The sequence below is a fragment of the Panthera pardus genome, unplaced genomic scaffold, assembly GCF_024362965.1.
Source record: "Panthera pardus isolate Hobbes unplaced genomic scaffold, ASM2436296v1 HiC_scaffold_17, whole genome shotgun sequence".
Taxonomy (NCBI): domain Eukaryota; kingdom Metazoa; phylum Chordata; class Mammalia; order Carnivora; family Felidae; genus Panthera; species Panthera pardus.
Window position 1 is genome coordinate 118997986 of NW_026526732.1, and position 22567 is coordinate 119020552.

Sequence of the window (22567 nt, forward strand, 5' to 3'; positions counted from 1 at the left end):
GCCTTTGTACATCCAACATGTACAAAGATACATTTAAAATATGAAGATTCAGGGGGCACCTGGGCGGCTCAGTTGGTTGAGCGTTGGACTTTGGCTCAGGTCTGATCTCGTGGTTGATGAGTTCGAGCCCCACATAAGGCTCTGTGCTGCCCACTCAGAGCCTGGAACCTGCCTTGGATCCTCTGTCTTCCTCTCTCTCTCTCTGCCCCTCTGCATTTGGCTCTTTGTCTCTGTCTCTGTCTTAAAAATAAATAAACATTAAAAAAAAAAAGAAGATTCGGGGCACCTGGGTGGCTTAGGCAGCTGAGCATCTGACCTTGGCTCAGGTCATGATCTCCTGTTCCGTGACCTTGAGCCCCATGTCAGGCTCTGTGCTGACAGCTCGGAGACGGGAGCCTGCCTTGGATTCTGTGTCTCCCTCTCTCTCTGCCCCTCCCCTGCTTGCGCCCTGTCTCTGTCCCTCTCTCTTTCAAAAATAAATACACATTAAAAAATTTTAAATATGAAGATTCAATCCAGCAATATAAAAACACGAGGAAGGTTGGGTGCACTGTTATTTTCTTCTTCTTCTTTAAACGGCACCACTGATGTGAGTTTTTAGTGCCCTCAAGGGTAGCTTTTGTGTGCAGAAATGATTGTTCAGGTTGGTTTGTCCTCTAAGAATTCATATTCAATTATTAACATTGTAACTTCAAAATCATAGTTTATTTTAGAAATTCTATCATTTTATTTATGCGAAACTCATATTTCTAATAACTTTTGAGAGAACGTTCAGTAATATTTGTTTTCTCCTGGAAACTTAAAACATTTCAATAGAATACATCATTCTAACAGGCCACCATTTTTAAATGTCTTGTATTTTATTTCCTTTCTAGGTACTTTGATGGTTAGAGTTACGCAAAACCGTCTCAAGTACTTAAGTAGCTCTTAAGAAATAAGTATATTGAATTGAACTTAAAAATATTGCAAAACTGAACTTTAAAAAAAGTCTCCAATACATAAAATGCCAAATGTATGTTGATAATGATAATTTCTCTTCTCCTCCTCCTCCTCTTCCTGTTTTTCTTCTATTGTTCTTACATGTTCTACTTCAAACATGAGCAAGCAAGAAAGAATAGAATACCCAGCACCCAGATTCAGCTATAATTCAAAAAAATGTTTACCCTTTTGTTTCACTTCTTTGTCCCCTTTTATTGGCTAAAATATTTTCAAAACCAACTTTTAAACCAAATTGCTAACACCTTGCATATTTCTTCTACCTCTCTAAAGATAAGGATATTTTCCGAAAGACCCAGTGTCATTATCGCTCCCCACAAAATTTACGGTCACTTTTCTCGTGTCACTCAATCCCAAGCTCATAATCATCTTTGCCCAATAATGTTGAAAAAAATTCTTGTTAGCGTTCAGGCGATGTCACACAGCACATTTGATTATTACACCTTTTAGGTCTTCTGTAACCCAGAGTCGTGTACCTTCTTTTTTTCTTTCCTGCAGAATCTGGGTTAGTTGTCTTGCAGAACGTCTTATACTCTGTACTCGCCTGTGAACTTGCTGGTGTCATTTAACATGTTCCTCTATCTTCTCAAATGCCTGTAAAAGAGAGTTGTCTCTAGAATCTCCAGGTCAGACTTTTTAAGATAGCTTTATTGAGTTACCACTCACACCCCATGCAATGTCCCCACTTGAAATGCACAATTTAGCCATTTTTAGCATATCATCAGTCATGCACCCATCACAACAATTAATGTAAAATGTTTCATCACCCTCAAAAGAAACACCATCCCCATTCTCAGTCATTCCCCCTTCCTGCCCTCATCCCAGCTCGTTCTGCTTTAATGGATTTGTCTGTCATGCACATTTTGTATAAATGGAATCATGATGTATGTCATTATTTATGACCGGTTTCTTTCACTTAGCATGGTGCTTTCAAGATTCATCCCTGTTGTGACCTCAATTGGTACCTCATTCCTTTTCATGGCTTAATATGGCTTAATAATATCCCATTGCATGGCTAGACCACGTTTTCTTTTTTAAAGATTTATTTTTTATTTTTATTTTTTTTTTAATGTTTATTAATTTTTGAGTGGGAGAGAGTGAGCACAAGCAGGGGAGGGGCAGAGAGAGGGAGACAGAATCTGAAGCAGGCTCTAGGTTCTGAGCTGTCAGCACCGAGCCCGATGCAGGGCTCGAACTCACAGACTGCGAGATCATGACCTGAGCCGAAGTCTGAAGCTTAACTGACTGAGCCACCCAGGTACCCCTTAAAGATTTATTTTTGGGGCGCCTGGGTGGCGCAGTCGGTTAGGCGTCCGACTTCAGCCAGGTCACGATCTCAGGGTCCGTGAGTTCGAGCCCCGCGTCAGGCTCTGGGCTGATGGCTCGGAGCCTGGAGCCTGTTTCCGATTCTGTGTCTCCCTCTCTCTCTGCCCCTCCCCCATTCATGCTCTGTCTCTCTCTGTCCCAAAAATAAATTAAAAAAAAAAAAAAAAGTTGAAAAAAAAAAAAAGATTTATTTTTAAGGCATCTCTACCCCCAACGTGGGACTCAAACTCACAACCTTGAGATCAAGAGTTGCATGTTCCACTGACTGAGCCAGCCAGGTGCCCCCACATTTTCTTTATTCATTCATCAGTTGGTGAATATTTGGGCTGTTTGCCACAAATAAATGCCCATTTTTATATGTATGAGCTACCTTAAAAATATCCTTCTATTATTGAATATTTCAAACATATGAAAAGTGAGAAAAAATGTAATGAATTCCTTGTACTTCTCACCCAGCTCAACAACTGTCATTAGTTATCTTTTCTGTTGGTATCATCACCCATTTCCCCAACCACTCACAAATATTTTGAAGCTAATCTCAGACATCATATCATTTCATCTGAAAATATTTCAATATGTATCTCTAAAGATAAGGACTCTCCTTTTTAAACATAATTACAATATCATCATCATATCCTGAAAACTCCACCTATAAATCCATAATATCATCAGTGTTCCTATTTTCCTGATTGCCTATAAATGTTCTGATTTTTGTTTTATAGTTTGTTTAAAATAAGGTCCAAAAAGGTCTACACATTATCATTGGTGAATAATTTCTTTTTTTTTTTTTTAAGATCTTAGTTTTAAGCAAGCTCTACACCCAACACGGGTCTCAAACCCACAACCCCAAGATCAAGAGTCACATGCTCCACAGACTGAGCCAGCCAGACACCCCTCATTGATTAATCATTTCTCAAGCCTTTTTATGAAGGCTCACTTTTAATGCTTAATGTCATTTAAAACAACAACAACAGGGGCGCCTGGGTGGCTCAGTCGGTGAAGCGTCCGACTTCGGCTCAGGTCATGATCTCGCGGTCCGTGAATTCGAGCCCCGCATCAGGCTCTGTGCTGACCGCTCAGAGCCTGGAGCCTGTTTCAGATTCTGTCTCCCTCTCCCTCTGACCCTCCCCCGTTCATGCTCTGTCTCTCTCTGTCTCAAAAATAAATAAACGTTAAAAAAAAATAAAATAAAACAACAACAACAACAACAAGGCTCATTGGTCCTGAATTTCCTCTAGTTTGGATTGCACCCTCATGGTGTCAGTAGGCATGTTCCTCTGCCCTCTGTATTTCTTATAAAATACAGGAGTTTGAACAGTTTCTGTTTGGTTTTTCTGGCAGGACTATTATATAGGTAGTGTGGATACTCCCCCCGAGGGGCAGATAGTGTCCTTTGATTGCTGCCATTGGCCACGGTTGATCATTGCCTAAAGACACTAATTCATCAGAAGTTTCAAACTGTGATATATTTCTAGTATTTCTTCTTCATTTATCAGCTAGATTACTGCTGTAAAAAGAAACTTCCTCTTGTTAAATACCTGGTTACACTAAGACACAGTTCCTATGGGAAAGGCAGGAAGAAAGGTTTGATTTTTTTCTCTCTACTCATCAGTTTTCAAACATAGTGCATCGGTTCCCTATTGCCTTGAAAAAATATCAGCGTTTTGGGCTGCCCGGGTGGCTCAGGTGGTTAAGCGGCTGACTTCGGCTCAGGCCCTCACGATTCCGGAGTTCGAGCTCCAAGTTGGACACTGCAGTGACAGCGCAGAGCCTGCTGGGGATTCTCTCTCCCTCTCCCTCTGCCCCTCCCCCACTCGCACTTTGTCTCCCTTTCAAAATAAATAAATAAACTTAAAAAAAAAAGAGTATCAGTGGATTGCTGTTTGGGTATTATTAGGTATTATTAGGAACTGATCGGTTTAGATATTTTGGGTGTGTTTAAATAAACATACTCTGCATGTTTAAATCTATTTTAATTATCATTCTTATTGTTGCTCAAACGTGTCCCTCTTTGTCCAGTAAGAGCTTCCAATTCTATGTGACACAATCTCCACAGTTTTTGATACACTTCTTGGTATTTGGTATCACGAGATGTTCTAGGCTCGTCTTGCACCAGACCTGGAATGGGTCATTTCTTTAAGGTGTCTCCCCCTTGTTTTTTAAAAGTGGCAGATGGAAAATAGAAAACAGGATCTAAATCTGGACTTTTAGAGCTTCATATAGACACAATCTCCTAGGGTTTTAATTAAATATTTCATTTGACAAGAGAGAAAAGCATTTATTTTGAACGTGGCCAATCTACCCTGTGAATCTGTTTTCTCATTTGCAAAATGCAGCCTATACTAATCATTACTCAAAGGTTTATGGTACCGATTGAACAAATCAATACACGTAAATGATCTAGAATAGTGTCTGTGATAGTGAGCACCTAACAAATAAAAGCTACTTATGGTGTCCTGCCTAGCATTAATTTAATATTCAGAATTCAATATATGGAGATTTATTTTAAGATCAAAATGTTATTCTTTTATAACTCATAGCTCCTCTTGATGATGTGTCCTGACACCCCAAATTTCCCTGACCTGATTTGAGCATTCAAACTCTCATGCAGCAGGGTTCAACTAAGGAAGCCAGGGGAAGGGCAACCAACTCCAAAGTTATTTTTTGCTTCTTGGAAGGCCATCTGCTGCCGTGACCCATTTTACAACGTGCAAATTCATCAGCTGAGTGCAATTTCCCTTCAATCAGTGGCCCAGTAAATATAATTACATTGCTAATTTTAAATTTCAAATGGTCAGCTCAGGTTGAAGAATGTCCATTCAGCAGTCAAGATTCTGCACCTAATTGAGAAAACAGAGGGCCCATATGCCAGGAACTTGACAGACAAGTGGGAAACAAGTTTGTTTTCTTTTACCTATTAAAGAGCCGCTGGCTTACAACAAACAGAAATCTTTCCAAATCTTCCCCCACCCCCTTTTTTTCTCCATTTGAAAGAACAATTTGACATTGCAGTGAATGGATAAGGGAAATCACCTTCGCACGCCTGGTCCTTTCAAGACTGGACTGATCTCTATAAAAAAAAAATGTCTATCCTTGAATAAAGTTTATGTAAAGCCCACATGAAAAATAAATTAATTCGTGACAGCTAAATGTTTTCAAAAATAAGGTATTGGTTTCCTAGAGCCTCTAAAGAATATCAGTGGGTTGTTGGACCGTATAGCACACCAAAATTACTTTGCAAGACGTTATTAACACACTCGGTGAAATTGTCCTAAGACTGTAGGTTAAAGTATTACGTCAATATTCAATTTCCCGATTTGATAACTGCTTTGTCCTTAGAAAAGACACACTCAGTAAAAGTAGTAAAAGGACACAATGTCTGCAAAGCGTTCCCGAATGAGCCAGGAAAAAATTGATGTGTGTGTGTGCGTGTGTGCACACAGAGACAGAGAACGAGAGTCCACGCGAGTGCGCGTCCGTGGTGAAAACTAAAAATTGGTGAAAACAGGTGAATGTGGGTAAAAGGGACAGGGGAGTTCTTTATATTATTCTTGAAATTCTTCTGCAAGTTTAAATTTTTCCAGAATAAAACGTTTTAAGAAATAATTTAAGAAACCTGTAGGTGACTTCACAAACCCAGGCCAAAAAGTTAAGTCCATTAGAATGAATTATCAGCCTATAGAGACGTGGGTTACCGAAGCATGCACATTTATAGGTCATTGTCTGAGCTAAGCATGAATTAAAACCAACAATGCAAGCCTCGATTCTCGCGATACCTGGAATAACAGATGAAGAACACAGATTGGAGTACTAATGTTAATACTAACACTAACACGAATACGAAGACAAATACTAATACTAATATCTTGGCTATTAGAAGGAATTAGCAGAGTTGGCCCAGTGTTTGAAAAGCCTGCTGAAATGTCAGGGGAAGAGACTTCACCTCTGAAGGCAACGTAGCAAGTCCTTCTCATTACAGCAGGTCCCAAAGTCAGCTCCTTAAGAATCTTGATCTTCTCCCTTGGGCAGAAGACTGCTTTCCTTTTTATCTAATATTCTAATCCTCATTGCTGGACATGCGAATAAATCTGCTTTGTATTAAAAAAGAAAACCGACATGCTACCAACCAAGCCTTGCCTCAGATGCTCCCTTCTGTAACTGATGCAGCAGAAAGCACTCTTCTCCTTAATGGTTCTTGCGTTTTTGTATTTACCTCCTGTTAAGGGTGGAAGGTCTTCCGTGATTCCTCCAGAGAGAACGCGGTGTTTTCTCTTCCTCTGACTCAGGAAGTAACCGCGGGACAGCACACTTCATCTTGCATATTTTGCATGTTTATTGATATGGCTCTCTCTCCAAAGGCTGAGTTCCTAGAGGGTAGGGAACATGGCTTACTCGCCTGTTTATTACCCCAACAGCTCTGGCTCTGTTGTAGGCTTTCAATGCTCATGGAATGAATGAAGGAAGGAATGAGCAGACGGGATCTGAGCTTGACCTGGATGAAATGAAAAGAAACAGACATTCAATATAATTAGGATTTATTGATCGGACACATCTGAAATCTGAACCAAGAGCACTAATCTAGGCACAGTTATTTACCAGTGGGTCAATTTTCCCACGTTAGCGGTAAGATAGACACATTCTCAGAAGGGAAATACCGTGGCGATACATCTGAAACACATAGGTACCGAGTATTATTTCTGCCCCTGAGGGCATGTTTCCTACGTGTTCCCAGTGAGAACGAAGTCCAGAGCGAGGAGTTTCCACGCCTTACACCACCAGACCCAGTTGAGTCCCCTTGGATTTCAAGTCGACAAAGAGTCCTCACCGAAAACGGCGCCATGTCACGATTCCCGCTTCAGAGAGTATAAATACACCAGGCCGAAGATCAGTTGAGCAAGTTCGCCCTTCTGGGCCTGTCCTCACACTCACAGAATTAACCAGAACAACACCTACTATGTCGGCCAGGGTTTAGTTGCAGAGAAAAGAATCCATGCTAGCGTATTTGCACAGGAAGAGATAGCAAGAGGCTTACCGATTGATCGAGACACCCGAAGGAGCAGACGCCCCAAAGCCACGCCTCACAAACAAGTCTAAGGGAACTACTGCCTCTTCTTGGATCAGGAAGCCCTGAGCCCCTGAGCTACACCACCTTCATGAGCCAGGGGACCTTACAGTTAGGAAGCCACCCAAGGTTAGGAGGCTGGCCGTTGCTGTCTCACCATGCCTGCTACGATGACTACCAGTAAAATGAATGCTGTGCGTCCTGCTTCTTAGCACCAGGTAGCTAAGACTGGATACAGGGGCCTCTGCCGCTGCTGCCCGTGGAAAGCGCCTGCCTCCACCACCCTACGGCCTATGGAACCAGCAGGTGGGAGCCTCCCATCTCATTCCCAGTTTCCAAATCTCATCCGACGGGGGAATCCAAAATCCCGGACAGAACCCCAGACACAAGGCAGTCTGGAAAATGCAGTGTTTAGCTTTCCAGCCTCCAAAGCGGAGGAAAGCACGTCGGAAGGCAGCTGGGGTGAATGCAGGGTACCTATATGAGTATCAACTGCCTTTTAGAGCCAGGAGACTTAGATGAGATTTATCGAGTACATAGTACAAGGTCTAGCGCACAGCACTTCTCAGTAAGTGGCATTCGTATTGACTCTAAAGAACTTGAACAGTCATCTTTGTGCTGCAAAGCTGTAATACGGCTACAGGTTTAAGAATTAAAGAAAACGATGAGTTCTCCATCATGACGGACTCTCATGAAACTGGAATAGGACAGTGGAAGGCTATTTCTTGGTGAAGCGGACACTAACATTTATTGATGGCCTAGAAATGTGCCCGATAGGATGCTCCTGATTCAAATTCCTCATCTCGCTGTTCCTCACAACTCCACTAGGTTCCCATTTATAGAATTTGACACGGAAGCTAACCAACTTGCTGAAGCTCCCACAGCTGGTAAGACAATGGGACATGGACTGAGATCAGTTGACTTTAGAAGATGTGATTTCCCTGAAGTCCTGGATAGGAGCACAGGTGCACCTAGCGGGTGAGGGGACTGGCTGGGGAAGACAAGGCCCAGGCTTCAGTGCTGATCTCTAGGATGGAGGTGATCAGAACTATCCATGTGCGGTCAGGCCGTCTAATGGAAAGGTAAGTAAAAGACTTAGGCCTGTGCCTGACTCATGCTAAGTGCCCCACATCCATTAGCTATGATTAGTCATGTGGAAAGACATTTAAACATTCACCGGATGTAATATTAGCTGGCTTTGCACCTTATGGAGCATCCATTTCGAAAGAATTTTGGTTCATGGGTCAATATGGAAGGCAAGAGTTCTCCACGCGTCTCCATGTTGAAATGGAAGGAATCTGGGGCGCCTGGGTGGCTCGGTCGGTTAAGCGTCCGACTTCGGCTCAGGTTGTGATCTCACGGTCCGTGAGTTCGAGCCCCGCGTCGGGCTCTGGGCTGACCGCTCGGAGCCTGGAGCCCGTTTCCGATTCTGTGTCTCCCTCTCTCTCTGCCCCTCCCCTGTTCATGCTGTGTCTCTCTCTGTCTCAAAAATAAATAAACGTTAAAAAAAAAAAAAAAAGAAATGGAAGGAATTTCTAGCTTCTACAATTTCCACCACGTACCAGCATTGCAACTTTGAGTGACTCACTTAGTCTTTCTTGCTTCTGTTTCTTCATCTACAAATGAGAATAATAATTCTACCAATACTATGGGATTGTCCCAAGGATGAAATGTTTAATGTATACGATGCACTTCTTGCTTTGGTTACTTTTTGCTTTGCAAAAAGGGGATGAGAAATATATAATTATTTTCATCTTCCTTTTCGTATCCAATATTATCTCATGAAAATCTTTAAAAATCATTTGGTATGGCACCAATTTACTCATTCTAGTGACTGCATAATATCTATAATGCAGATATATAATAATTTACTCACTATCCTTCTACGGATCATTTTACTGACTGTTTTATTTATAACTTTTCTCTAATAACGATGTTTTAAACATCCTATGCATGTGACTGTCTGCAAAACGAAGCTCTGGTGCATAAATAGGAGGTATACAGCTCGACGAATTTTTAAAAACTAACATACGCATATGACCGGCACCCAGGTCGAGAAACAGAATATTGCCTGCTCGTAGGAAGCATTCATCATACTTTCCTGTGGTCATTAACATCTACCCTCCTGATTTCTCTGAATTTTGTGTTATTTTTAACTATATATAAATGGGGTTAGGCATTCGTGCTCTAGCATGCCTGGCTTCTTTTGTGAGATCCATGCACATTGATGTCTGGAGTTATAATGTGCTCATTCTTATCTTGTGCAGCATGCTATTAAATCAATATGACAATTAGCCTCTTCAGTCTACACCTCATGAATGTTGGGGCAGCTTCTGGCCTTGGGTTTATACGAATGGTGCCGCAGACAACATTCTTATACGTTTCTTCTGGTGAACGTATGACACGCTTCTGTGGGCACGTACAGAATATGGTATTGCCACCTCCCAGGGCATACGTATGTTCAGATTTACAAGACACCGGCAAACAGGTTTTCAAGGTGGCTACATCCATTTATACATCTACCAGGAGTATATAATAGTTTTGATTGTTCCACACTCTTGCCAAAACTTGGCTTCTTTTTTTTTTTTTTTTTTTTTTTTTTTGGTACATAAGTTTATTTCAATGGGATACGTTGTCAGGAGTGGGATTCTTGGGGCAAAGTGTATATATATTTTCACTTCGGCACAGGTGGCCAGATTGTTTTCCAAAAAAGTCTGTTTGCCTGCACATTTTCACCAGAAATATAAAAGAATACTTTTCTCCCTCCATCGCCACAAACAATAAATAAGATTGCTCTTTAAGTTTTGCCATTCTGATGGGTGTAAAAAATATGACACTGTTATTTTAATTTGCACGCTCTAGTATTAGCTAATTTTTATATACTTTGGTCACTCAGATTTGATCTTCTATGAACTGTCTTTCTGATAGGAAAAGGTTATGGAATTTGTGACTTATAAGAAAAGATTACGGGGCGCCTGGGTAGCTCAGCCATTTAAGCGTCTGACTCCTGGTTTCGGCTCAGGTCACGGTCTCATAGTTGTGGGACAGAGCCCCACGTTGGGCTCTGTGCTGACAGTGTGGAGCCTGCTTGGGATTCTCTCTCTCCCTCTCTCTCTCTCTCTCTCTCTCTCTGCCCCTCCCCCTCTCAAAATAAATCAACTTAAAAAAAAAAAAAGAAAAAGATTTAAAGAATGACGTCAGCCCAGAGAAGAAAAAGCCTAACGGGAACTGTATTAGCTGTCTTGGAATATTTGAATGCTCACGTTCTAAGGGATTTCATGTGCTCTGTGTATCTTTAGAGGGCAGAAATGGGAACTAATGAATGAAAGTTTTAAGGTGTCATATTTTGAGTTAAGAAAGCAATAGTGTGATCCCATTAAACAACAAGTTTTCTCTGAGGCTGTAAATTCTCTCCTGCATGTGTCTGCCATGAGGCTGCCCGCTGACGTGTTGGGGGTGTGCTGGAGGGGATTTTTCTGATTTAGATATGCCTGAGGATCAATTTAAAAAATTTTAAATTCAGATTCCCGGCATCCTGCCTTGAAGCTTTTAAAAGAAGGCCTAAGGCAAAGGCCCAGGGATCTGTATTTAAATTTTTTTTTTTTAATGTTTAATTATATTTGAGAGAGAGAGAGAGAGAGCAGGGGAGGGGCAGAGAGAGAGTCGGAGACAGAATCTGAAGCAGGCTCCAGGCTCTGAGCTGTCAGCACAGAGCCCGACGCGGTGAGATCATGACCTGAGCTGAAGTCGGATGCTTAACTGATCGAGCCACCCAGGCACCCCCAGGAATCTGTGTTTTCAAAACACTCACCAAATGATTCTGATGTAGCCTGTGTACAAACCAACATTTGAGAAACACTGAAGCAGACAACCTCTAGAAACTCTTCGAGTTTTGAAATGATGCATTTTTTTCAGCTGTAGGTTAGCGATGTCATTTAACACGAAATAGAGTAAGAGTCGGATAGTAAAGGATTGTCAACAACCCCATCTACAGTTCTTTGACCCTACCTAAGGAAATGCGAGAATTATATTTTCTTCTACAACCACATGTGTCTTAACTATAATCCTCAGACAAAGGAAGCGACTTGTAAAATTATGAGTTACAGTTAAAAAGTTGCAGACAAAGCATCTTTGGAATTCGGCATTTGGCGGTGGGGGTTGGGGGTTCACGATCTCAGAAGTTAATTCTATAAGGAAAGAAATAAACTCCCTGTTTCAAATGAGTTACAGCATGCGGCCCCTGGGTGGCTCAATCGGTTAAGCGACTGATCCTTGGTTTTGGCTCAAGTCATGATCTCTGGGCTTCTGAGTTCGAGCCCTGCACAGGGCTTTGCGCTGACAGCACAGAGCCTGCTTGGGCTCTCTCTCTCTCTCTCTCTCTCTCAGCCCCTCCCCCATTCACCTGCACTCTCTCTCTCTCAAAATAAATAAATAAACTTTAAAAAGAAACAAATAAATAAAATGAACCATCAGTAAAGAGAATGATCTTTGGGTCTGACTCACTCTCCCCCTCAGTCTCCTTATCCCCGAAGTGGGGACAGCAAAGCAACACGAGCTACTGGGAAGGGACTTTCCCTCGGGATTAAATGAAATAGCCCATCAACTGCCTACCATGGCTCTTGGTACAAAGGAAATACTTACCTAGTAATTCTCGTGCGTTCTTTCTTCCACAGTGCCAGGACTCTATTTCTAAACGTAAGCGTGTTTTCTTCTTTCAACCAATGCAGGAAATCAGGAAGAAAGTTTGATCTTGATCAGGTGGTTTAAAACTATTACAGGTCATTGCCAGAGGGGAAGGGGCGGGGGGGATGGGCGAAAGAGGTGAAGGGGATTATAAACTTGCAGTTATAAAATAAATCAGTCACAGGGCTGTAAAGTACAGCATAGGGAATATAGTCAGTAATACTATAATAATTTCATGTAGTAACAGATGGTGACTAGACTTATCATGGCGATCATTTTGTAATCCCTATAAATGCCCAATCGTTATGTCGCGTACCTGGGACTGATACAATAGTGTATGTCAATCGTGCTGCAATAAAAAATATTATAAGCATTTCAAAACCTTTGGCTCCTTCTTTGATAAGTACCGAAGGTACACAGTGTTTTCGGTCTAGATGTTGACCAAACATTTCAAGGATATTTGAAGGAAAGGATTTATCTTCAAGGAAGAGAAATATTTGATCGTAATAGGAACGCTTCAAAGGTCACGAAAGGAAGGCTGTTTTCAGAGTATTTTCATCTATTCCAAAAGGATCGAATAAATTAGCCTTTTCTTTTCCTTTCAACTAGTTATGTTGGGATTCAGCTATTTCCTCTGGGCTGATATTCAGCTGGTGTTAAGCCTCATGTCTTCTATGAAATGAGACACTGAAGCCCCAAGTTGCCCAAGTGCCTACTGAACGCATAAGGAATTTGGAACTTGGCCACTGAGTCTCAGGTTGGAGTAAGGGACAATCATCGTGCAAGAGGAAACACCTAGAACTCTTTCCCTTGGACCAGGTGAGCCAATGGGTAAGTCAGGCTCAGTTTTAATCAGGTTCCCAGAGACAGGGAAGCTGTGTTGTTGGTTTTTGTGAAATAAATACTTGGCACGTCATAGGCTGGTAATAAATGTATCCCAGATAAATGAATGAATGAAGCAAGAACTAGGAGCTGAGAATTGGAAACAACAAAGACCAAAGTGAAAAAGCTGAAAGAGCAAGGCAGATTGATCTGGTTCTAGGCAAATGGAAAACCAGAAGACAACAAACAGGTTCCTTATACCATAGTCCAATACTATCTTGGCATATTGCCAGGCAATGAATGGAGAAAACATCCCTGGAATTCTTTTCGCAAGAGTATTATGTAGGTCTAGAAGAAATACTTTAATGAGCCCTCTGAGGTGGTAGGTGAGACCCCCACGGGACCTGGCATGGGCAGTTGTCTGCATAAGGCAAGGGAGGAGGGATGGCTTTATGATCCAGCATGATGGTTGAGGGGAGACGGGGTGGTAGAGAAGTCCGAATTTGCCAGAATGCCCCTGGACTGCAATGTGAATAAAGTCTACAGAAGAATCAGAGATACGTGCTTGGGTGAAACTTCATGTCGAACCGAGAGAAGGGGCAGCTTGACAAACTGATGTGCACAGAGGACGCAGTCCTGGAGGTGAGAGCGTTGAAACTGAGAAGTGCAGGAGGAAATGAGGTGCAAGGATGTGCAGGAGTTGGGGCGCCTGGGTGGCTCAGTCGGTTAAGCTTCCGGCTCTCCGTGTCAGCTCGGGTCATGATCTGGCCGTTTGTGGGTTCAAGCCCCGCGTTGGGCTCTGTGCTGACAGCACGGAGCCTGCTTGGGATTCTCTCTCCCTCTCTCTCTGCCCCTCCCTGCCTGCTTCTCCCTGTCACTCTCTCTCAAAATAAATAAATAAACTTGGGGGGAAGAAAGGGATTTGCAGAAATTGTGAGGAGACCTTTGGATTCTCTCAGGCCATAGAATGAAGTTTATCGGGTCTCTGGGCAGCAGTGGGCAGGGAGGCTGCTAGCATCCCGATTGCATGAGTGGGCTCCAAGAAATGACATCCTTAGAGGAACGTTGACTGGCCCTTCTATTGGCTGGGTCTTTCCCTGTGCCAGCCATGGGTGCTTAGTTTATCGAATTCATATCCATTGACAACTTGACATCCATTGTGTTCCTGAGACTATAGCAGGCAAGGGAGGTTTGAATAATTGTAATAATGGTTTACACTATTATTGATACATATTAATAAGGTATATGCACACACATATGTACATGTGTATTTTTTTTTTCTCCAGGATTTTACAATCTAGTAGGATGGATAAGGCAAGCTTCCTAACATCAGTGCGGAGAAATACCTAAGTATCCTAAGATATAAAGGCATCACAAAGGCTCAAAAGACGAAAATCACTTCAGGCTGGAAAGGACCCGTGAAGGGAGCAGCTTCTGAGAAAGCTGGACAGTGAAGCATGAGTCGGGTTTCAGCAGGCAGAGATTCTAGGGGAGGGCACTCCAAGGGTTTGAAACAGCAAGAGGAAAGCAATGGAAACGAGAAGAGGCACATGTTTTCTGGAGAAAGCAGGGCAGGGCTTTTCGACTGAGCAGAAGGGACACAGACTCTTTTTGGTTCTTGACCCCAGGCTTCTGGTCGTGAAGCTACCCCTGTTTCTCAGAAGAGCCCAATCTGTTTATTGCCAAGCTATGGCCCATAAGTAGTAGTGGCTGAACTTATTATTCAGTTTGCGACTTAATCTAGACCTTGTGCTTTTATTTGGGGCTCATTTCACTGGTCCTTCAAGCTGGGTTTGAAGATAAGTTTATTTTAGGATTATTACTTATGGAGCTTCAAAAGGAGAATGGCTCAAAACATTCCCTGAAACGTTCACTGAGCACGTATAATATTGGCTGGTTTCTACCAAATAAAGGCCAACATTCGTTCATTCCTTCATTCCTTCATTCCTTCATCAAACATTTATTGAGCTTATTCATTGGGTCTGAATGTTCTTAGATTAGATAGAGGGCAGCGTATTAACTGGAGTCCAGAGTTCATAAAAAGAGACCAAAGTGATTACCACATCCAACGAAATGCCCTAGACCTTTCGGACTTAATTTGTCTGTGTCCTTGGCTTTCCAAATATTCTAAGACTATTAGTGCAGGGTCACTCCTCCCCCATCTCCAAAATATACACACGTGTCAGACTCCCAGAAGCTGACATCGCTTCCACCAAGCAAAAGGAAAGCGTTTTTGTTTTAACTGCTGCAGAAATTCTGCTGGGGAAAGTCAGCAGAGTATCAGAGCAGGTCTCCCGTCTGGTCTTTCTGCCGTCTGCCCCGAATGAGCTGATGTTCCTTTGGGCTTTGTGATGGTGCCGGGATTCAGTCAATGCTGCCAAAGGCTCCGAATCAAGCTGGCAGGTTGAGGCCAGAGGGGTATTCCGCCCCGTTTCCTACCCGAGACCTCTGAGTCCACCGAAAGCCTTACTTAGGAAGCCGGAAGTTGGGCCTCCAGCCTTGTTTGTCTCCTTGCAAGTTGATGTTCTGGACCGAATAAAGTAGTGACATCTGCTCAAAGGCCGTACTGCTGGAGCTCAAGCATTTGTTTTATGAACTCAGATGGTCTGTGTGTCTGGAAATGATTCCACCCAAAACCAAAATGAACAGCCTACTGCGTAATACGTGCTTTGCTTTCAAAGCCTCGTTATTTTCAAGCATTTGCCCAAGATCCTTTTGATGTAGCTCTTTTTGGAAAGCCTTTGGTTGTGTAGAAACATAAGCCTCAGTAAATAAAATTTAAACAATTTCGAGTTGCTGAATTTTAGATGTAATTTTTTTTGTTGGCTCCAATATGGCTCCCTCTCTATTGCTCTGATAAGGTTGACCCCGTCATTCTTATTTGCAAAGTTTGGGCATTATTTTCCTTGGGTTTCCAGATGCTTTCTCCACCCCCTTGGGCATCTTTTCTGAGGGACCTTTATTTGACCATGAGCTTCATGGCGGCAGGATTTTGTTGCATGAATAAACATTACCCAAGCATGAATCAGCCATCATTTTAAATATTTCAATTCAATGTATTTCACCTAAATTCAATTAAAATTTAATTTTTATGAATACAGAAAAGAATGGGAAACTGGACAGAGTGACCACACTTTTCTTGGGCTCCCCAAGGGTCAGGACCTGTTGGAAAGTTCTGACAGAGGTGCAGTTTTGGGTCACTATTATTGGCCAAGCATCTGGGCTACGGGGAAGATAGGACAGCTGTCAAGCTGAGAACACTTAATTCTATATCACTTTTTCAACTGAAAGAATCTATAGCTCTTCATGGTTTCTGTGGTGGGACATGAAAAGGGAGGCTGATCTTTTAGAAAGGACAGTTAAATACTAAAGATGGAAAACCAGGCAGGGAATCCAGTCTTCTCAGTGACATAGGAACTCATGGACATAGATGGCCGTCTATCCAGGCACGTCCCCCCTGCCCAGTGACATTCCTGTCTTCTATACACTTAAGACCAGGCCATTTCATTAATGTGAGGTTAGCATAGGCCCAAACAAACAGCATTAAAAGTCTGCAGGAAAGCTGGGCCTCATTAACACATAACTACCAGAAGGAGGAGGGTTGGGAGAGCTATATTCAGTGGTAATTTTAACAGGACAAGTCATGAGACAACGTCCTCAGGCAAATGGCACTCTGGGTGTCCCTGTATCTCTCACTTAACAATGTATGTCTTTGTTTCTGCATATGCAAACAGCATTTCTGACTGTATGTTTTTTTATATTAAATATAATTTATTGTCAAATTGGTTTCCATACAACACCCAGTGCTCATCGCAACAGGTGCCCTCCTCAATGCCCATCACCCACCCTCCCGTCCCTCCCACCCCCCATCAACCCTCAGTTTGTTCTCAGTATTTAAGAGAATCTGACCATATGTTTTAAGGGGGTGTCTAGGGACTGGTGCAGTTTGAAGTACTATAACCCTATAAGATGAAAACACAAAATTCCTCAGAGCCCTTGGGTTGGATGCTTTGTGTCTGCAGTGGTTACAATTAGTTGTAATAATCCTGACCACCAATCACCATCATCACAGAGGAACAAACACTCCATTTGAACCCCTAGAGAAATATTAACTCCTCATATAATAAAGTCCAAGGTACTTTTATAGAGTTTTTTTCTTCTTCATCCTATCCTCAGATCTACCCCCCCCCCAAAAAAAATCAAGTTTTTTGGGCATTTCTGTTCAGAAGCCCCCGTGGGTTTTAGTCCAGCTCTTTAAAAAATGGAAGGGGGTTTCTAAATTAGGCTGTGCATCTTGAGACTGGCACCAAGGCATTGGATTCTCTGGGGGCCTTCCTATTTCCTACCTTGTCCTTTCTGGCTTCCCTCATGGATTGCAAAGTTTCCTTTGAGTCAAACAACCTGCCCAAGCTGGCTTGTCCCGGCTTTTCCATGGTTGAGGAGACCTCTCTGAGAATCTCTCTTTCCGTAATAACATTGGTACTTCTGTTTTGTCCTAGTCTAGGCTTAGAACCATTAAGGGTGACTCAAGACACCGTCCCCCTCACATAATTCCAACCCAATCAACGTAAGTCTTACCCAATTGAGACTCATTTGACACTCTGAGGTCCTTGTGGTACTCTCTGTCTCTCTTTTTTCCCCTCCTTTTATCTGGATATAACTTGCTGAGGATTCATTGTGATCATAGAACATGTCCAAATCTCTCCCACTGCATTTTCCTTGCTGTTCCCATTTTGATTAATTTGAAAGAGATGCCTCACACCTCCTGTTTCTTTCAGCTCTTGTTTCTGAAGAATACTAATTCTTTCCAGGGGCCACTCTTGCTGCTTTTATCTAAGGGGGTCTGAATGGTTTCCCTGTAAATGAAAGAAGGATGCTGAGCTCCCATCTGAGTACCCCAGGCCCCCAAGGCAGTTAATTACTAGCAGAATGTCTCAGTGAACTGTATTGTCCTTGTATTTCAAAGAAGCACATTGGGTAGAAGACATTTTTCTTGAGTGGAAAGAAGAAATGTTCTCCTATCCCTAGAGCCAACTCTGCCCCTGGCATTGCTATAAAAGGAGAGAGCTTCTAACCACGGAAGACCATTCAATAACCCACTACAGTCCCAGACACAAAAGTGGGCAAATCTGCCAAGAGTCGACACTTTCCGGTTACGTGCAATGAAAACCATCTGTAAGCAGTTTATTTTGAAATCATCCAATTGGGAAGAAAACTGCTTCTTGCAAAGTCTACTTGTCAGTTTTGCTCACTAGCCTCAAATCACATGGGATGTGGAACAGTCATTTCGTTATACCACACACAGCATCTGTAAGACACAAAAAGGTATATGTGCCCTCTCCATTCTCACTCTCTACATAGCCTATGCGCATAGCTACACTCAACAACGTTCAGAATAGGCTTTTCTGGGTGAGGGGCTGGACCACCAGCTGGCACTGTAATGGTCCTCCGATGGCCGTTTATTTTATTTTATTTTTCTAAGACATTTTATATTAATAACAGTCTATTTTAAGCTGATAACTTGACTTCAAATGAATACAGAACTCTACATTTATACATTCCCACCTTCATTTTATAGCTTTGAGGTCACAACATACATCTTTTTACATGGTGTATCCATTAACAAATTATTGTAGTTATAGTTATTTTTTAATTCTCTTGTCTTTTAACCTTCACATTGGAGTTATAAGTGATTTACCCACCACCATTACATTAGAATATTCTGAATTTAATCATATATTTACTTTTTCCTTAGTTCTATTGAGATGTAATTGACACACAGTATATATTAGCTTTTACCAGTGAGATTTATCCTTTTGTGTATTTTCTTGTTAAAATTTGTATCTTTTTGTTTCAGCTTAACCGCCCCCCCCCATAACATTTATCGTCAGACTGCTCTAACGGTGACAAGCTTCAGATTTTGCTTCTCTGAAAAACTCTTTATCTCTCCTTCAATTCTGAGGGACAACTTTACTGGATAGAGTACTCTTGGCTGGCAACTATTTTCTTTCAGCACTTTGAATATATCATGCCACTCCCTTCTGGTTTGTGAAGTTTCTGTTGAACACTCTGCTGACATTTTTATGGGGGTTCCCATATATGTAACACATTTTTGCAAATTTACTCTTAATGTGTCTTTGTGTGGGTCTGTTAGGATTCATTTTATTTGGAACCCTCTGGGCTTCCTGGATTTGAATATCTGTTTCTTTCCCCCAGGCTAGGGAAGTTTTCAACTATTATATCTTTGAATAAACTTTCTACCTCTTTCTCTCTTCTTCTTTGGGACCCCTATAATATATATATTTGTCTGGTTGATAATGTGTCATAAACCCCTTAAGCTGTTTTAACTCTCTTTTCCTCTCCTTTGAGTAGATGAATCCCACTGCCCTGTATTCAAGTTCAGTGATACTTTCTTTGCTTGATCTAGTCTGATGTTGAAACTCTCTATTGATTTTTTAAAATTTCTTAATGTTTGACTTATTTTTGAGAGACAGAGCATGAATGGGGGAGGGGCAGAGAGAGAGGGAGACACAGAATCCGAAGCAGTCTCCAGGCTCTGAGCTGTCAGCACAGATCCCAACATGGGGCTCAACCCCACAAACTGTGAGATCATGACCTGAGCTGAAATCAGATGCTTAACCAACTGAGCCACCCAAGCACCCCTCTGTTGAGTTTTTCTATAAATCAGCTCTGAGATTTCCATTTGGTACATTTTAAAATCAATTTTATTTTATTTTATTTTTCATCATGATAAACATACTTTTTAATCCCCATCCCCTATTGCACTCATTCCTCCATCCACCTCCCCTCTGGTAACCATCAGTTTGTTCTCTATTGTTAAGAATCTATTTCTTGGTTTGTCTCTCCCCTTTTTTTCTTTGCTTATTTGTTTTGTTTCTTAAATTCCACGTGAGTGAGATCATATGGTATTTGTCTTTCTATGATTGACTTATTCGGTTAGTGTTTGGTACATTTTTATATTTTATATCTCTTGGTTGTAATCTCACTTTGTCCATACCTTGTTCTCTGGAGCTTAGTGAGCACCTTATGATTATTATTTTGAATTGTCTATCACTCATCTATGTTTCATTAAGGTCTGTTCTGGAGTTTTGTCATGTTCTTTATTTGGAACATATTCCTCTGTTTCTTCATTTTCTTTAACTCTCCATTGGTTTTGTGCATTAGAGAAAACAGTTATCTCTTCTGGTCCTGACAGTTTGGTCTTGTGTAGGAGATGAACCCTGGCAATTAGCCTGGTCTGAGCTCTTGGTTGTCTCACTTTCAAGATAGTGATTGTTCAAACTGCCTTCTTTGTTCTTGGTACTTCCCAGTAGTTGAGGGTATGCCAAGACCCATCAGTGTCCCAAAGGTGCCCTCTACATTCTCACTCTCTACATAGCCTATGCGCATAGTGAGTACCTATGTGCAAAATTATTGGAACCCAAGCCCATAGACAGTATCTAAGAAAATATGTAATCAGGCCCCTGCCAAGGAGAAATTTGGAGATGGATATTTTTGCTTGTTCTATCTATACTTGGCCCAGGTTTATAGCCATGTGGGAGGGGAGTTGTTCTTGTGCCCATTAATAACTGCTTGCTTCTTTGCTACAGTCCTGAGGGACTCATGAATGCAAGCCCCATTGGCTCTCAGAGCTAGGTGATCCAGGGGCCCATCTCTTGGGCAGCAGGTGCAAAATCTGAAGGACCAGACATGTATACAAGCTCTTTCCAAGAAGATACAGACAAATAAGAGAAGGCTAGAGAGAGAGAGAGCGAGAGAGAGAGAGAGAGAGAGAGGATAGGTGTCCACAGGATTCTCTGGTCTCCATAGAGGATCCTAATGGTTATTTATTAAGTACTTATGGACTGGTGACATTTCCTACAGCTTAAAAAACAGTCTTTTCCATAAGCCACAGATTCTAAAACTCAAATGCAGAGAGGAGTCAATTCCAGAACCTCCATCAGAAGTTTTATCTGAGGGATACCTGGCTGGCTCGGTTTGAAGAGTGTACAACTCTTGATCTTGGGGTCTTGAGGTCAAGCCCTGTGCGGAGTGTGAAGATTACTAAAATAAATAAGTAAACGAACTTAAACAAAGAAGGCCTATCTGATTGTGGGAAGAATCTTGGTATCCAATGGCTCAGAACAATTTTTTTGCCAGTGTTCCACAGAGAGGATGGGGATCAAACCCCCAGTAAACCTGAGGTGACTCCAGAGTCGCCAGCAACCTTAGCTAAGACTAATGCCTGTGCAGATGCAAAACGAACCGAAACCCTGAGTCAGAGGCAAAGAATAAATCGTAGATGACACAATTCTCTTAAAGTAGCTCACAGAAGAAACTTATTCCTTTTTTTTCTTTTCCTCCCCTCAAAAGTCTCAGATGGGAGAGAAGATCTCAGATGGAAGGTTTTTTATCTGCTCCCTAAACCGTTAAAAATAGGTTTTTTTTTTCAAGGAAATAAAATCATGGGAAACATTAAATCTGCATTGTGCCTCACCTTCTGCTCTTGCCTAAATACATCAAGAATGGACCTGATCTAGGTTCTCGCCTATAAAGAATGATGTGGTAGGAGTCTACAGCCATAAAAAGGTTGAATCCCAACATACTCATTTCTGTTTGTCTCCCAAGCTATCCTCCACTAGGATGTGAGACGATGGTATTGAGGACTGCCACTTTGGAGCAGATGTTGAACGCACATCTTCAAAACATAGTTGCTGGTACAGGACATGACAACTTTAATTCAAGTCACGAACGTGCTCAGAACCTATTTTTCCAGGTGGTCTTCTCCATTCTGTGGGAGATTGGAAACTACTTACTTTCTGCGAATCATTTGTTTCTTCCAAGAATCTAATATTTTGTCGATAACATTCAGTAATGGAAAAAAAAATGATAAGGCTGGGAGTTCACAGCCACTTTAATAAACATTTTTTTCCTTGTTTTTGCAGTTCAGTTCAATGGCCTCTAGGTGGTGGTAAAAGTTCCAACCAGTTTTTACGACAGGAATGACAACTAGTCTTCAAATTACCCTTGTAGGGTCTTAAAGAGTTAATTGGCAGAACCCAAAGGAAGTTGACTGTTTCTTTGTGGTTTCAGTAGCACCTTTTCCCAGATTTTCAGTAAAAGGTGTATTGTGTATGTCAAGGAGCTCTGAAGACCAAGCATGAGATTGAAAGCAAGCCTTACAGAATGCTTATTTTAGTTTAGACCTAACTTGAAAGTTTAGGTAAACACATTTCAAACCAAATTCAAATGTCTTCAAGTTTTAATTTGTGTACCGTGAGAAAAATAGAATTTCCTGTTTTTAATGAGAAGATGGTGGAGTATCAACTGCCATCAACCAGGCATCAGTTTGATGAGTAAAGTAAACAAGCATATAGATTAGATTTCTTATAGTATATACCTTTTTTTTTAATTTAAGAAAAAAAACGTGTTTGGAAAGCATCTCTTGCTTAAAAAATAAGTTTTGCATCAATGAAACCAGAAGCTGGTTCTTTGAAAGAATTAACAAAATTGATAAACCACTAGCCAGTTTGATCAAGAAGAAAAAGGAAAAGACCGAAATAAGTAAAATCAAGAATGAAAGAGGAGAAATCACAACCAACACAACAGAAATAAAACAATAATAAGAGAATATTATAAGCAATTTTATGCCAATAAAATGGAATATGCCAATCTGGA

General features: G+C 41.6%; 1 long non-coding RNA gene across 1 annotated transcript; it reads right to left on the reverse strand.

Annotated features, from left to right (window-relative positions):
- Positions 1-728: 728 nt before the first annotated feature.
- Positions 729-12137, reverse strand: LOC109249556 (uncharacterized). Its single transcript, XR_002072625.2, has 3 exons — positions 12026-12137; positions 6536-6814; positions 729-1590 (listed from the first exon to the last, which is right to left on the reverse strand). It is a non-coding gene; the product is annotated as an uncharacterized LOC109249556 (long non-coding RNA).
- Between the last annotated feature and the right edge of the window lie 10430 nt (positions 12138-22567).